At 37.6% G+C, this 15239-nt stretch overlaps 1 non-coding gene across 1 annotated transcript; it reads left to right on the top strand.

Moving 5' to 3' along the window:
• The first annotated feature begins 6473 nt into the window (after positions 1–6473).
• LOC122290581 lies at positions 6474–6581 on the top strand. Its single transcript, XR_006236444.1, has one exon. It is a non-coding gene; the product is annotated as a small nucleolar RNA R71 (small nucleolar RNA).
• The last annotated feature ends 8658 nt before the right edge of the window (positions 6582–15239 follow it).

The raw sequence follows: 15239 nt of genomic DNA, 5'->3' as shown, positions 1-15239 counted from the left end.
TGCAAGCCATGCAGACAAATAGAAAGTGTGGGGAGGGAAATCATGGCTGTTTGACAACCAGATAATGGTGCTTAAAATGTTTGATGGTTTTACCCCTCTATCAATGATGTGCTTCAATCATGAGGAGTTATGGGTACAGATGTATAATCTACCTTTAGCTATGATGACAAAAGAGAAAGGAGAGCAGGTGGGGAACACGGTGGGAAAGGTAGTGGATGTTGATGTACAGGGAGATGAAAGTGGGTGGGGAAGATCTCTAAGGGTTCATATTGAAATGGACTTAACGAGGCTGAGGGGCAGAACAATTTCAGCTCAAGGTAAAAGCATGTGGGCTCCCTTCAGGTATGAAAAACCACCTTTTCTATGCTTTTCCTGTGGTAGAATCATACATGGTTCTAATGGTTGTCCTAAGAAGAGAGTTGAAAGAAGGGAGTGGTGGGAGTGATGAGCAGTTTGGGGCCTTGTTAAGGGTGAGTTTAGAGGGGAAGAAGAAGGGTGGTCTGGGCTTTAATGGGGACTTTAGAAGAGAGGGATCTTGGAGAAATGAGGTGGAGGAAGAGATAGTGTCCAGTCATGTGGGTGGTAAGGAGGTAACGAGAGACATGGAGATAATGGCTCAGGTGGCAAGCCAAATTAATGTGGGGTTGGAGGAGCCTGTGGAGATAAGGGGAGAATCAGGTGGGAGTAAAATACCTATCAAGCCTAGAGATGCGTATGAAGGTTCTAATAAAAAATCTATTAATGTGGAATGTGAGGCCATATTTGAGAGTGGTGCTTTTACTGAAAAACTTGATACCTTGGGAGGGGAGGAGGTCTTAAGGGATTTGAGAAGAGAGGTAAAACATGGAAGAGAAGGGCTCAGAACGTGGATAAGGAAGGGTTAATGGTATCTCAACCAAAAGTTATAAAGAGGTTCTGTGAGGAAGGTAAGTCTGAAGAAAAAGAGGCAACACAAAAAAAGAAACAAAAGATACAAAGAGAAGGAAAGTTAAGTGCTATACAGGAAGGATTGGCGGAGGCTATTTAACAGCCTCTGCCAAACAGTATGAAAATGTTGTTTAGTTGTTAAATCTATTAACAGTGAGAAGGAGGACTTGTCGAACGGAGGCCACATTATTGAGGATATCAAAGCAGTACTGAAAGAAAGAAATGTCTGGAAAGTGCAGTATATAGGTAGAGAAGGAAATAGGGTAGCTCATATGCTTGCTAAAAATGGCTTAAATATAAAACAAGATCAGATATGGATAGATGAATGTCCAGATTTTATTCTTTTACAAGTTTGTAAGGATTTAAATTGTACTGATTATACTCTTGAAAAATGAAATATACAAATTTCTTTTGATTCCAAAAAAGAAAAAAAAAAGAAAAAGAAAAAGAAAAAGAAGAAGAAGAATAAGAATATAAAAGGCTAACTTAAATCTGGATCAATTTTTTTTTTTTTTTTTTGATAAAAATGCATATTGCATTCATTTAAATTGGGCATTACAATCTGGACTTGCAATTCACATTACAAGCCAACTTCAACCTCCGAACGATCCCCAGTACACACATGTGATTGACATGGCCTAGCCATTGCTGTAGCTCACCAAACCATTTGAGAGACAAACACCACTCTATCCAAAACAATGTAAGCAGCCACCCCATTCAACGAACAAGGTAGAAAACACCCTACAGACTAACAGTCCTAGGGATAATAAACATGACTGAATCCATTCAAAGAACTAATCCATTCAATAGAAAAAGCATGACTGAATCCATAAACATAATAAATTCTATGATTATTTGGAGAAGAAAACATCAACGATAAATTGAAAATGATAAAACAAAAGAGTTTTACCAATTGAAAATCAAATACATGAATTAAAAATAAATTAGAAATATCATCTAATGTGCAAGTTCATCCCTAACCCTACTTGAGAATTTAGCTACCCATAAATATAATGGACAACAAAAATCTCTAGAGAAAACTGAAGCGAACGGTGGTCATGGAAGTGATTTTCTCCTCTCTTCAGATCTGCCTCTTGTGCCTCTTCCTCCACCCTCCATTTCGTACTAATGATATGCTTATATAGGGTAGGAAAGAAACCCTAATGTCCTCTTAATTTCTGCATAAAAAAATCGCCTAAATTTTAGGACTTATCTTGGCAGTCATGTACGCCCTTTAGGAATTCAAATTTGGGAATACTTATTATAGACAAAGTTATATCCCTTTAAGATAACTTTCTAATGAATCAAGAATCGCATCAATCCGATATGTGAGTAAAAAGATACAATCAAAAGATTAAAATATGTCCAGACTGTCTCCTAGCGAATTTCGGATTTGGACTTCTTGTGGTTTCATTTTGTGATTTTTTTTCTTTTTCTTTTCTTCCAAATTGCTTTCAAACCCCATGAATGTCCTCACTTGAATTTGACTGGGCTTGACTTACTCTTTTATAAATTTTGAAATTAAACATAAAAAAACTGCTTAGAATATCCCAACGTAAATAGAATTCAATTTAAGAATACACATTAATTCTTTTGATTTCTATTCACATTTTAGCATTTTAGTCCAATAATAGGGTATTTAGAGTGCATTGTTGCACACTCATCACACCCCCCAACTTACCCATTGCTAGTCTCTAGCAATTTTCATGTCAAAACAACAAAAGAGACCAAAGAAAATCTCACATAAAGGCCATCAAGTCACACTTTCTAGATTCAAATATCAAAACAATCTAAAGGATCCAATAACCCATCAAGATCAATCCACCTATTGCAATCCACAGAGTGTGTGTATGTTCTCCAAGCCATAACCATCTTACCACTGACCTTGACACATGCAACATCAAGAACATCTCAAGCAATTGGTTCACTCCATAACTCACGGGTATAATAGTGTTTCATGTAAGGGCTCTCTCTATGGAGTTGACAATGGGTGTATACACACTCTCATGGAAAATTAGGCAATTATGTACAAGCAATAAACAAACATTGATCTTATGATAGGAACACTAACAAATGAGACTTCTATCAGTCTTTCCAATAGCTTACTTAGGATCAGAATAGTCAACACAAAAGGTTGTAATGTGGCTTGGTTTCGGGGCTATATGAAAAAAAAGGATGAAAGAGATTCAAAAACTTCCAAGTACATACAAAGGGAATTTTATTAAATATTTTAATAGACCACACTTCTCACTTGATATACTTTCCAACTTTTCAGATCATCAAATAATAATGTTTTTCCTTCTCCTTCCTCTCTCTTTTTTTTTTTCAACAATTTGATGGACAAACACATGCCACCTCTTGTATTCTTTCCATTTCTACCAACTTTTTCTTTTTCTTCTTCTTCTTCTTCTTCTTCTTCTTCTTCTTTTTAATTGAAAATGAAAAAATAAAAGAAAGAGAATGCAAATTTCAAACCTAGTATACACTTGGAAGTAAAAAGGGTAAGAAAATCAGTGTATAGGTTATATACTCCAGTGTGGAGAGGCATGGATGATATGGACATATAAAAAGAAAAAGCTACATGTGTTTATTGCCTCAAAGTTGGCTACTATGGGTCTATGATGGAAAGGGATAGCTTGAAAGGCTCAAACGTTAATTCTAAGTTGATTTCCAAGTATATCCACCATCGTACCACAAACCATGTAATGATATTTTCAAAAGAAGTGCTCAATTCAACATATCAATGAACGCTTATCACAATTTACTGCATTTATATGCTCTCAATCCTTCCCAAACTCACATGAATACTTAGCAAAAGAGTTCTCTAGCGACATGTGTCAAACCATCATCTTACCACAAAACTTGGATAAGTGCATTAAGGGTTCTGTGAATGCTTCAACAAAAATGATTATGGTGAGTTTGGTGAATTCACGAAGATGGCTATGACTAAGAATGAGTAAACATGTGAAAATGATGCACGTGTGATGCAAATTAAAAAAAATTGACACTTGAAAATATGTCACAGAGTTCCAACAAGCATTTTAAAAATTGAATTTGCACCACCATCCCCCAACTTAAATGAAATATCGCCCTCAAGGTTTAAGAATCAAAATTGAATGAGGAGTAACTGAAAATGGTAGAATACACCTGATGAGTGGCGTGGGTAGCTCGCTAAACACCAAAGATGGTAACATGAAATCACAAAATGAAATTATTCTGCAATCAAAAACAAAGAAAACAACAACAAACAAAGAGGAAAAGAAAGAAAATAAGAAGAAAAAAAAATAAAAAAATGCAAAACAAAATAAATAAAGAAAAACATACCTGGTTGGTGTGGTCAAGGTTGATAGACTGGATCCACAACTGGAATGTCTTCTACTTCCGAAACTTGCCTATCAATTAATACTTTAAGGCGTTGACCATTTACTTTAAAGATCCGACCATTCTTAGGATCCTTTATTTCTACCGCCCCATTTACAAAAGCATTCTTTACTATAAAGGGGTCAATCCACCTAAATCGAAGTTTTCCTTGGTGCTTGTGAAATCCAAAATCATATAAGTATATTCGGTCATTAGGTTTAAACCTCTTCCTAAGAATATTTTTATCATGAAACGTTTTTATTTTAACCTTATAGACTTTAGACTTAGGCAAAGATTTCAATTTAACTTTTGGTGCTTTCATACTTACAAGAATCTGTTTTCCACATTTTTTAGGCAACTTCTCAAATTTTTATTGCCAAGCCTATGTGCCATAATCCTGAATTTCATCAAAAACAACACAAATATTAATAACATTAGATGAATTACTAGCAGATGTATCAAACTTTGAATTCACAAGGAAATATCTAAGGGGATCAAAATCATGAGTTGTGTGAACTCCCTTGTCTATGAGTGCGCCAATCATGTACATTTAGTGGCACTCATCATCTGTTGGCTGTTTCTCAATATGGAAAATGTTGACCTCCATGGTCATGTTTCCAAAAGATAGCTTCATCAATCCATTCCTACAATTTATAAGTGCATTAGCCGTAGTAAGAAAAGGTTTACCTAATATGAGAGGAACCTTAGAGTTAGACTCAACAACTGATTGAGTGTCCAAAATTAAGAAATCAATAGGATAATAAAACTTGTCAATTTGGATCAAAACATCCTCAACTATTCCTCTCGGTTTCTTAACTGATCGATTAGCCAACTGAAGCACAACAGAAGTAGGCTTAATTTCACCCAAACCAAGCTGCAAATAAATGGAGTAAGGCATCAAACTAACACTAGCTCCTAGATCTAGCAAGGCTTGCCCAAACTCATGATTCCCAATATTACATGCAATGGTTGGACAACCAGGATCCTTGTACTTAGGAGGAATTCACTGTTCAATTAGAGCGCTAACTTGCTCTGTCAGAAATTCTGTCTTCTTAACATGGTGCTTCCTCTTAAATGTGCACAAATCTTTAAGAACTTTTGCATAAGTGGGAACTTGTTTAATAACATGCAAAAGAGGAAGGTTAATCTTTACCTGCCTGAGGTTCTCCAAGATTTCATTACTAGGATCCAAAATTCGCATACTAGATTTTAAACCTTGAGGAAATGGTACCTTAACTAGAGTCTTGATTACCTCGGCATTATTGGGGAACTCGGTACTATCATTGCTTTGTTCCTCTTCAACATCCTTTGGTTTATCAATTGTTTGGATATGTAAGGACTTACCACTTCTTGTCAGAATGGCATTGACCTCTTTCAAATTTTTTTGTGCCATATGCTGACCTCGGGGTACGGATTGAGCTTGAGAATGAAACTTGCCACACTTATTCACACTCAAGGAGCTTATTATCTTGGATATATGACTCTTTATTTCTTTGTTTTCTGCAACAACCTGCATAACCAAAGATTCAAACTTTTGATTAGTTTTACTCTGTGCCTTGATAAAAGCATGCAAAGTGTCTTCTAAAGGACTCCTAGAAGATGAAGGTGCATGATATGGTGCAGGATATGATCTAGAGGGTTGTGCAGGCGGCTGTTTTTCAGATTTTCAACTAAAATTTGGGTGATTATGCCACCCAGGATTGTAGGTATTAGAGAAAGGTGCAACAGGCTTCATGTATATACCTAAGGCATTACATTATTCCTCATACATCCCTTTCATCTCAGCAAATGTGAACCACTCTTTAGCAAGATGATCTACTCTGCCACACACAAAACATGGTCCAAAATACTTTGCATGATTAGCCACATGTGTTGGATTTAAGTCCTTAGTCTTCAACATCTCTAGTTCCCTAGTGAGCATCTCAACCTTAGCCTTTAGGTTATCCTCTTCCCTGAGATGGTAAATTCCACCACCATTTAGGTTTCCTGTAGGTCGTGACCAATTTGTGCTCTCAGTAGTACTAGGTCTAGTCCAAGTGTGAGATTTTTCAGTAAGCTCATTGAGGTATTCTATGGCCTCATCAGGATCTTTCTGTAAGAACTCACCATTACACATCATCTCCACTAATTGACGCTCTCTAGGTGTAAGTCCCTCATAAAAATAGCTCACTAAGTACCAATTCTCATACCCATGGTGAGGACACATACTCAATAGCTCCTTAAATCTCTCCCAAGATTGAGACAAAATCTCACTGTCCTTTTGTACAAAGGTGGAGATTTGCCTTTTTAAAGCATTGATCTTATGTTGGGGAAAGTATTTATTAAAGAAGACCTGAGTCATCTCATTCCATGACCCAATAGATCGTGGTCTCAATGAGTATAGCCAACTCTTACCTCTATCCTTCAAAGAGAAATGAAAGAACTTAAATCTCACAATGTTATCAGTTGCATTTTGACTATGAAAAGTTGCAACTACTTCCTCAAACTCCCTAATGTGCACATATGGATTTTCATTTTCCAACCCATGAAAAGTAGGGAGTAACTGTATTATCCTTGTTTTAAAATCCAATTGGTGAATATTAGCTGGAAACATGATGCATGATGGTGTGGCTGTGCATGTAGGGTAGAGGTAATCTTGAAGGGTCCTAGTAGGTTGATCTTCGTGTTCACTCATTTTCTCAGAATTAGAAAAATTATAAAACAAATGATCAGAAAAATTAAACTTTGACTCTAACACAGGTCTACAAGCAAACTGACCCAAGGCATGTCTATACCTGTGCATGCAAGGTAGAGAAAAATGCAACACTAAAAAAAGTATAAAAATAAAAAGAAAATTAAAAAAAGATGCAGCAAGTTAAAAGCGGGAATGGAATTACTGCCTTTACAAACTGTTGAAAAGAAAAACTATCTCACAATTCCTCTACCGTCTCCTCGACAACGATGTCAAAATTTGATTATGCCCAAAGAATAATGCGGTAGTTGTAGCACAACTTTAGTGTGTCGATTCTATAGGGAGACAAATTGAAAGAATAGCAAGAGGAACAAAGAATCTAAAGAAAAATATTAAACAAGTAATGGAGAACAAATATTAATTTTAAATGTAAATTAAAGTGAAGCAAAGTGATTAATGGAAAAAGTACTCAAATTTGAGGAACAGTAGAGTGTCGAGAATCCCTTGCACAAATCTGGTATTTTAATTATTTTTAATTCATTGGATAACTCAATTAGGAACTCAATTCCCGAAATTCCCAATCAGAAGGTATAGATTTATAAACCAAAATTAAATTAAATTTAACCATTTGAAAAAACATTCACCACTTTTAAGGTACGTAAATTACTATTCCTGTTGAGAAAATCCAATGACGACAATTTACTCAGGAAGCGATATTGCAACAAAAAACTAAATCAATATAGATAAATAATTGATCCAAACATAATCAAAGAACTAATCCATTCAATAGAAAAAGCATGACTGAATCCATAAACAAAAAAAATTCTATGATTATTCGGAGAAGAAAATATCAACGATGAATTAAGAATGATAAAACAAAAGAGTTTTAGCAATTGAAAATTAAATACATGAATTAAGAATAAATTAGAAATACCATCTAATGTGCAAGTTCATTCCTAACCCTACTTGAGAATTTAGTTACCTATAAATATAATGGACAACAAAAATTTCCTGAGAAAACTGAAGCGAACGGTAGCAATTTTCTCCTCTCTAAGCCCTTTAAGATAGCTTTCTAATACATCAAGACTTGCATTAATCCGATATGTGAGTAAAAAGGTACATTTAAAAGACTAAAGTATATCTAGACTGTCTCCTAGCGAATTTCAGACTTGGACTTCTTGTAGTTTCATTTTGTGATTTTTTTTTTCTTTTTCTTTTCTTCCAAATTGCTCTCAAATCCCATGAATGTCCTCCTTCAAATTTGACTAGGCTTACTTGCTCTTTTATAAACTGTAAAATTAAACATAAAAAAACTACTTAGGAGTATCCTAACATAAATAGAAATTCAATTTAAGAATACATATTAATTTCTATGATTTCTATTCACATTTTAGCATTTTAGTCCAATAATAGGGTATTTAGAGTGCACTTTCGCACACTTATCACACCCCCTAACTTACCCATTGCTAGTCCCTAGCAATTTTCATGTCAAAACAACGAAAGAGACCAAAGAAGATAACACATAAAGGCCATCAAGTCACACTTTCTAGATTCACATATAAAAACAATCTAAGAAATCCAATAACCCATCAAGATCAATCCACCTATAGCAATCCCCAGAGAGTGTGTGTGTTCACCAAGCCATAACCATCGTACTACTAATCTTGACACATGCAACATCAATAACGTCTCAAGCAAAAGGTTCAATTCCATAACTCGAGGGTATAATAGTGTTTGTAAGGGCTCTCTCTATGGAGTTGACAATGGGTGTATACACACTCTCATGAAAAATTAGGCAATTATATACAAGCAACAAGCAAACATTGATCTTATGATAAGAACACTAACAAATGAGACTTCCACCAGTCTTTCTAACAGCTTACTTAGGATTAGAAAGGTCAACACAAAAGGTTGTAATGTGGCTTGGTTTCGGGGCTATATGAAAAAAAAAGGATGAAAGGGATTCAAAAACTTCCAAGTACATACAAAGGAAATTTTATTAAATATCTCAATAGACCACACTTCTCACTTGATGTACTCTCCAACTTTTTAGATCATCAAATAATAATGCTTTTCCTTTCTTTTCCTCTTTTTTTTCTTCAACAATTTGATGGACAAACACATGCCACTTTTGTATTCTTTCCATTTCTACCAACTTTTTTTTTTGAGCTCACTCAATTGAACACTTTGCAACTTGTACTCTTCTCTTTTTTCTGTCGTCTTCTTCTTCTTCTTCTTCTTTTTTAATTGAAAATGATAAAATAAAAGAAAGAAAATACAAATTCCACACCTAGTATACACTTGGAAGTAAAAAGGGTAAGAAAATCAGTATATAGGTTATACTCCAATGTGGAGAGGCATGGATGATATAGGCATATTGAAAGAAAAAAGCTACATGTGTTTATTGGCTCAAAGTTGGCTACTAGGGGTCTATGATGGAAAAGGATAGCTTGAAAGGCTCAAACGTTAATCCTAAGTTGACCTTCGTCATATCCCAAGTATATCCACCATCGTACCACAAACCATGTAATGATATTCTCAAAAGAAGTGCCCAATTCAATAGATCAATGAATGCTTATCATAATTTACTGCATTTGTACGCTCTCAATCCTCTTCAAACTCACATGAATACTTAAGCAAAAGAGTTCTCTAGCTACATGTGTCAAACCACCATCTTACCACAAAACTTGGATAAGTGCATTAAGGGTTCTGTGAATGCTTCAATAAAAATGATTATGGTGGGTTTGGTGAATTTACGAAGATGGCTATGAATGAGAATGAGTACACATGTGAAAATGATGCATGTGTGATGCAAATTAAAAAAAAAAAAATTTGACACATGAAAATATGCCACAAAGTTCTAGCGAGCATTTTAAATACTGAATTTGCACCACCACCCCCCAACTTAAATGAAACATTGTTCTCAATGTTTAAGAATTAAAACTGAATGGGGAGTAACTGAAAATGGTAGAATACACCTGATGAGTGACGTGGGTAGCTCGCTAAACACCAAAGATGGTAACTTGAAATGAAGAAATGAAACTATCCTGCAATCAAAAACAAAGAAAACAATAGTAAACAAAAAAGGAAAAGAAAGAAAATAAGAAAAAAAAAATAAAAACAAAACAAAGCAAAACAAAATAAATAAAGAAAAACATACCTAGTTGGTGTGGTCAAGGTTCATAGACTGGATCCACAAATGGAATGTATTCCACTTCCGGAACTTGCCTATCAATTAATACTTTAAGACGTTGACCATTTACTTTAAAGATTCGACCATCTTTAGGATCTTCTATTTCTACCGCCCCATTTACAAAAACATTCATTACTAAAAAAGGGCCAGTCCACCTAGACCGAAGTTTTCTTGGGTGCTTGTGAAATCCAAAATCATATAAGTATATTCGGCCATTAGGTTTAAACCTCTTCCAAAGAATATTTTTATCACGAAACGTTTTCATTTTAACCTTATAGACTTTAGACTTAGGCAAATGTTTCAATTTAACTCTTGGTGCTTTCATACTTATAGGAATCTCTTTTCCATCTTTCTTAGGCAACTCCTCACATTTCTGTTGCCAAGCCTGTGTGCCATAATCCTGAGTTTCATAAAAAATGACACAAATATCAATAACATCAGATGAATCACTAACAGATGTATCAAACTCAGAATTCACAAGGGAATATTCAAGGGGATCAAAATCATGAGTTGTGTGAACTCCCTTGTCTATGAGTGCATCAATCATGTACTTTTGGTGGCACTCATCATCTGTTGGCTTTTTCTCAATATGGAAAATGTTGACCTCCATGGTCATGTTTCCAAAAGATAGCTTCATCAACCCATTCTTGCAATTTATAAGTGCATTAGCCGTAACAAGGAAAGGTCTACCTAATATGAGAGGAACCTTAGAGTTAGACTCAACAACTGATTGAGTGTCCAAAATTAAGAAATCAACAGGATAATAAAACTTGTCAATTTGGATCAAAACATCCTCAACTATCCCTCTCGATTTCTTAACTGAACGATCAACCAACTGAAGCACAACAGAAGTAGGCTTAATTTCACCCAAACCAACCTGCAAATAAATGGAATAAGGCATCAAATTAACACTAGCTCCTAAATCTAGCAAGGGTTGTCCAAACTCATGATTCCCAATATTACATGCAATGGTTGGACAACCAGGATCCTTGTACTTTGGAGGAATTCACAGTTCAATTAGAGCACTAACTTGCTCTGTCAAAAATGCTGTCTTCTTAACATGGTGCTTCCTCTTAACTGTACACAAATCTTTAAGAACTTTTGCATAAGTGGAAACTTGTTTAATAACATGCAAAAGAGGAAGGTTAATCTTTACCTGCCTGAGGTTCTCCAAGATTTCATTACTAGGATCCAAAGTTCACATACCAGATTTTAAAGCTTGAGGAAATGGTACCTTAACTGGAATCTTTATTGCCTCAGCATCCTTGGGGAACTCGGTACTATCATTGCTTTGTTCCTCTTCAACATCCTTTGGTTTATCAGTTGTTTGGATGTGTAAGGACTTACCACTTCTTGTCACAATGACATTGACTTCTTTCAAATTTTTTTGTGCCATATGCTGACCTTGGGGTATGGATTGAGCTTGAGAAGGAAACTTGCCACGCTCATTCATACTCAAAGAGCTCATTATCTTAGAAATATGACTCTTTATTTCTTTGTTTTCTTCGACAAGCTACATAATCAAAGATTCAAACTTTTGATTAGTTTTACTCTGTGCCTCAATAAAAGCATGCAAAGTGTCTTCTAAAGGACTCCTAGAAGATGAAGGTACATGATATGGTGCAGAATATGATATAGGGGGTTGTGCAGGCGACTGGTTTTCAGACTTCCAGCTAAAATTGGGGTGATTACGCCACCCCGGATTATAGGTATCAAAGAAAGGTTTAAAAGGCTTCTTGTACATACCTAAGGCATTATATTGTTCCTCATACATCCCTCTCATCTCATCAAATGTGGGGCACTCTTGGACAAGGTGATCTATGTGACGCCCCCAAATCCCCATGCACGGACACGGGGAAATCGAGACGTCCAGATGGTGACAATCAGGGTCACCACCTTATCGACAAGTGCCAAGTGTGTGCAAAAGCAACATATGTGCACGAAGAAATACGCAGCAGATAACGAAAGTCACAACTAAGTACCTGGATTTTTCTTAGTATAAAACAAGCTGTTTAAAACATACGTAAATAAAATATTACAAAAACACAAATATAGTTTTAAACCAAACTATAAAGCATAACTTCGACTCAAAACTCCGGCGGAGCCGCATCCTCGCGCTCAGCCTCCTCCTCCTCCTCGAATCCTACACCAAAATCTACGGAATCAAAAATGGTACCGCAGGTAAGTAAAATCCAAACACCACCAGATAAAAGTATATAGAACTCAAACAATATGCATGAAGTGATGCCAATGCGCAAGCCCATAAAAACATATTTTTTCACGCACGCCAAAAATCCCATTTGGCCCAAAAACATATCCTTTCCAAATATCACGCCAAAAGTCACATTTGGCCCATAACCATCTCAAACCATTATCCAATTAATCTGTATGCACCATGACCTCCCCTAGGGGTCATTCGCACACCCTGGCTCCAGTGCCACATCGCAGGTTACGACCACGCATGTGACACCTAACGAGCGATGCCCAATTTCGTGCCCCACGCGTTCGTAGCTAAGCATCCTCTAGCCCTCACCAGCGAAGGGTCACGAAGTCGGTGCGTAGAGCGATGCCCGGTTCCATGCCCGACGCGTTTGTAGCCAAGCATCCTCTAGCCCCCGCTCCCGTTGTCGCCCAGCGACAACCTAGGGGACGTCACTCAGTTTATTCCGCTCCCGAGTGACTAGAGGAGCTCCACCGAGATAATACCCTATCCCGGCTTGGGGTCGTGATACACACGCACCCAAAAGTCCACTTACGCCAATAAAACAGGCTTTTCTCAATTAAATAAAAATGCACGTGCATGCACCATGTAAATGCAATATCAATGCACAAAAATAATCAACCAACATATATCAATAAAACAAGCAACTCCGTCCTCCATCCATCCGACCCCCGAACTACTCGGACTCAGTCCGGAATCAACCAACCAGCAGATAAATTATTGAATGAGCAAAATATATTTAAATCTGAAAATAGGGTTTGGAAAATACTTACAGTGCTATATGGTATTTTTAGAAAGCTTGCGGCGCTATAAACGGCGGAGAAAAAACAACATAATAGTGAAAATTCACTGTGGCCGTGGGTTGTAAAATACTCACTTTTGAACGGGGACAAACCAAGACTTGGGATTGATAGGGAATGGTCTAAGGATGATTATGAAGCTATTGGAAGTGGTGGTTGGCCGTGGGTGGTGGCGAAAACGGTGGAGGGAGGCCGGATTTTCCAAAATGGAAAGCTAGCTCGTAGGAGCTGTTCCGGTGGCTATTAGAGGCCGGAAATGGGTGGGTTAGGATGGCAAGGAACCGGTGATGAAGTGGTGGCCGGAGGTGGAGCAACGGCGGCGGATCGAGGTAAAAACCGTGGAGCTTTGCTGGGTGTTTTCCGGCCAAACAGCTGGCCAGATGGGGCTGGGATTTGGTGGGGTGGTGCGCCGGAGGGAGGGGCTTCGACCGGTGGGGGTGGTGTCGCCCACAGTGGCCGGACGTCGGTGGGTCGGGGATGGGGGTACTTCCGGCGTGGGAGAGGAGAGAGAGAGAGAGACGATCGGGAGAGGAAGAAAGAAGAAAAGGAAAAGAAAGAAAAAAGAAAAAGAAAAAGAAAAAGAAAGAAGAAAAAGAAAAGAGAAAACGGGAAAAAGGAAAAAGGAAAAAAAATAGATGTAGGAAGAAATGAGGTCCAATCCTCACTCCGGACAACAAAACAAAACCGCCGAGAAAGAGATTAAAAACCGTAAAACAAATAAATAAATAAATAAATAGAACACAACATCCAACAAATAAAAACTAAATTTAAAACGCAATAATTTAAAATAAATAAACTAATATATTAATTAAAATAAAAACAACCCTTCAGTGAAGAAAACACGCAAAAGCGGGTCATCACATCCTCCCTCCCTTAAAAACAAATTTCGTCCTCGAAATTTGCAAGATCAACCACCAACTTAAAACAAGCCACATAAAAACACATAACCCAGCTGTGACCAAGATTAAGATACATACCTTCATTATTCAAACAAGTACGGGTACTACTCCCTCATGTCCGCTACTCGCTCCCAAGAGAAGTCTTGAGCTAACAGATCTCCCCAAGCCACCTTAACCAGAGGTATCGTCTTGGACCTCAACTGTTGCTCCTTCCAATCCATGATTTGTGACAGAACAACCTCATAAGTGAGATCCGGTTGCAACTGAATACCCTCTAGGTTGACGAAGTGTGGCTCTTGCTGTCCAAAGCTCTTCTTCAGGGATGATACGTGGAAGACATCGTGAATATCCCCAAAATACTCTAGCAAAGCAACTCTATAGGCAACGGACCGTACCTTCTCCAGAATCTGGAAAGGGCCGACATACCTCGGATCCAACTTCCTCTTCTTACCAAAACGCTTAACACCTCTCATGGGAGAGACTTTAAGGTAAACCCAATCACCAACTTCAAAAGATAACTCTCTCCTCCAGGTATCAGCGTAGCTTTTCTGGCGACTCTGAGCTACCGCCATTTTATCTCTGATGATCCGGACTTGGCTTTGCATCTCTTGAATTATTTCGGGTCCAATTATCCTACTCTCCCCGACTTCATCCCAACACAAGGGCGACCTGCACTTTCTCCCATAAAGAGCTTCATAGGGAGCCATCTGAATGGTCGCAGGGAAGCTATTATTATATGCAAACTCGATGAGCGGCAAATGGTTTTCCCAACTCCCTTGAAATTCCATGACACATGCTCGCAACATGTCTTCAAGGGTCTGAATGGTGCGCTCTGATTGGCCGTCTGTCTGCAGATGATATGCAGTATTGAACTTCAACTTAGTACCCAAAGCTGCCTGCAAACTCTTCCAGAACTGCGACGTAAACCTTGGGTCTCGATCCGACACTATACTCTTTGGTATGCCGTGCAGCCGCACTATTTCTTTCATGTACAAGCGTGTCAACTTACCCAAGGAGTCGGTGTTATTAACAGGCAGGAAATGAGCACTTTTTGTTAACCGGTCAACAATCACCCAAACAGAATTTTTCCCACTAGGCATTCTCGGCAAACCCACTACAAAGTCCATCATGATGTCATCCCATTTCCACTCAGGAATAGGGAGGGGTT

The sequence above is a fragment of the Carya illinoinensis genome, chromosome 12 (genome assembly GCF_018687715.1).
Source record: "Carya illinoinensis cultivar Pawnee chromosome 12, C.illinoinensisPawnee_v1, whole genome shotgun sequence".
NCBI lineage: Eukaryota > Viridiplantae > Streptophyta > Magnoliopsida > Fagales > Juglandaceae > Carya > Carya illinoinensis.
The sequence above is the reverse complement of the archived record's forward strand: the minus strand, read 5'-3'. Positions and strand labels throughout refer to the sequence as shown.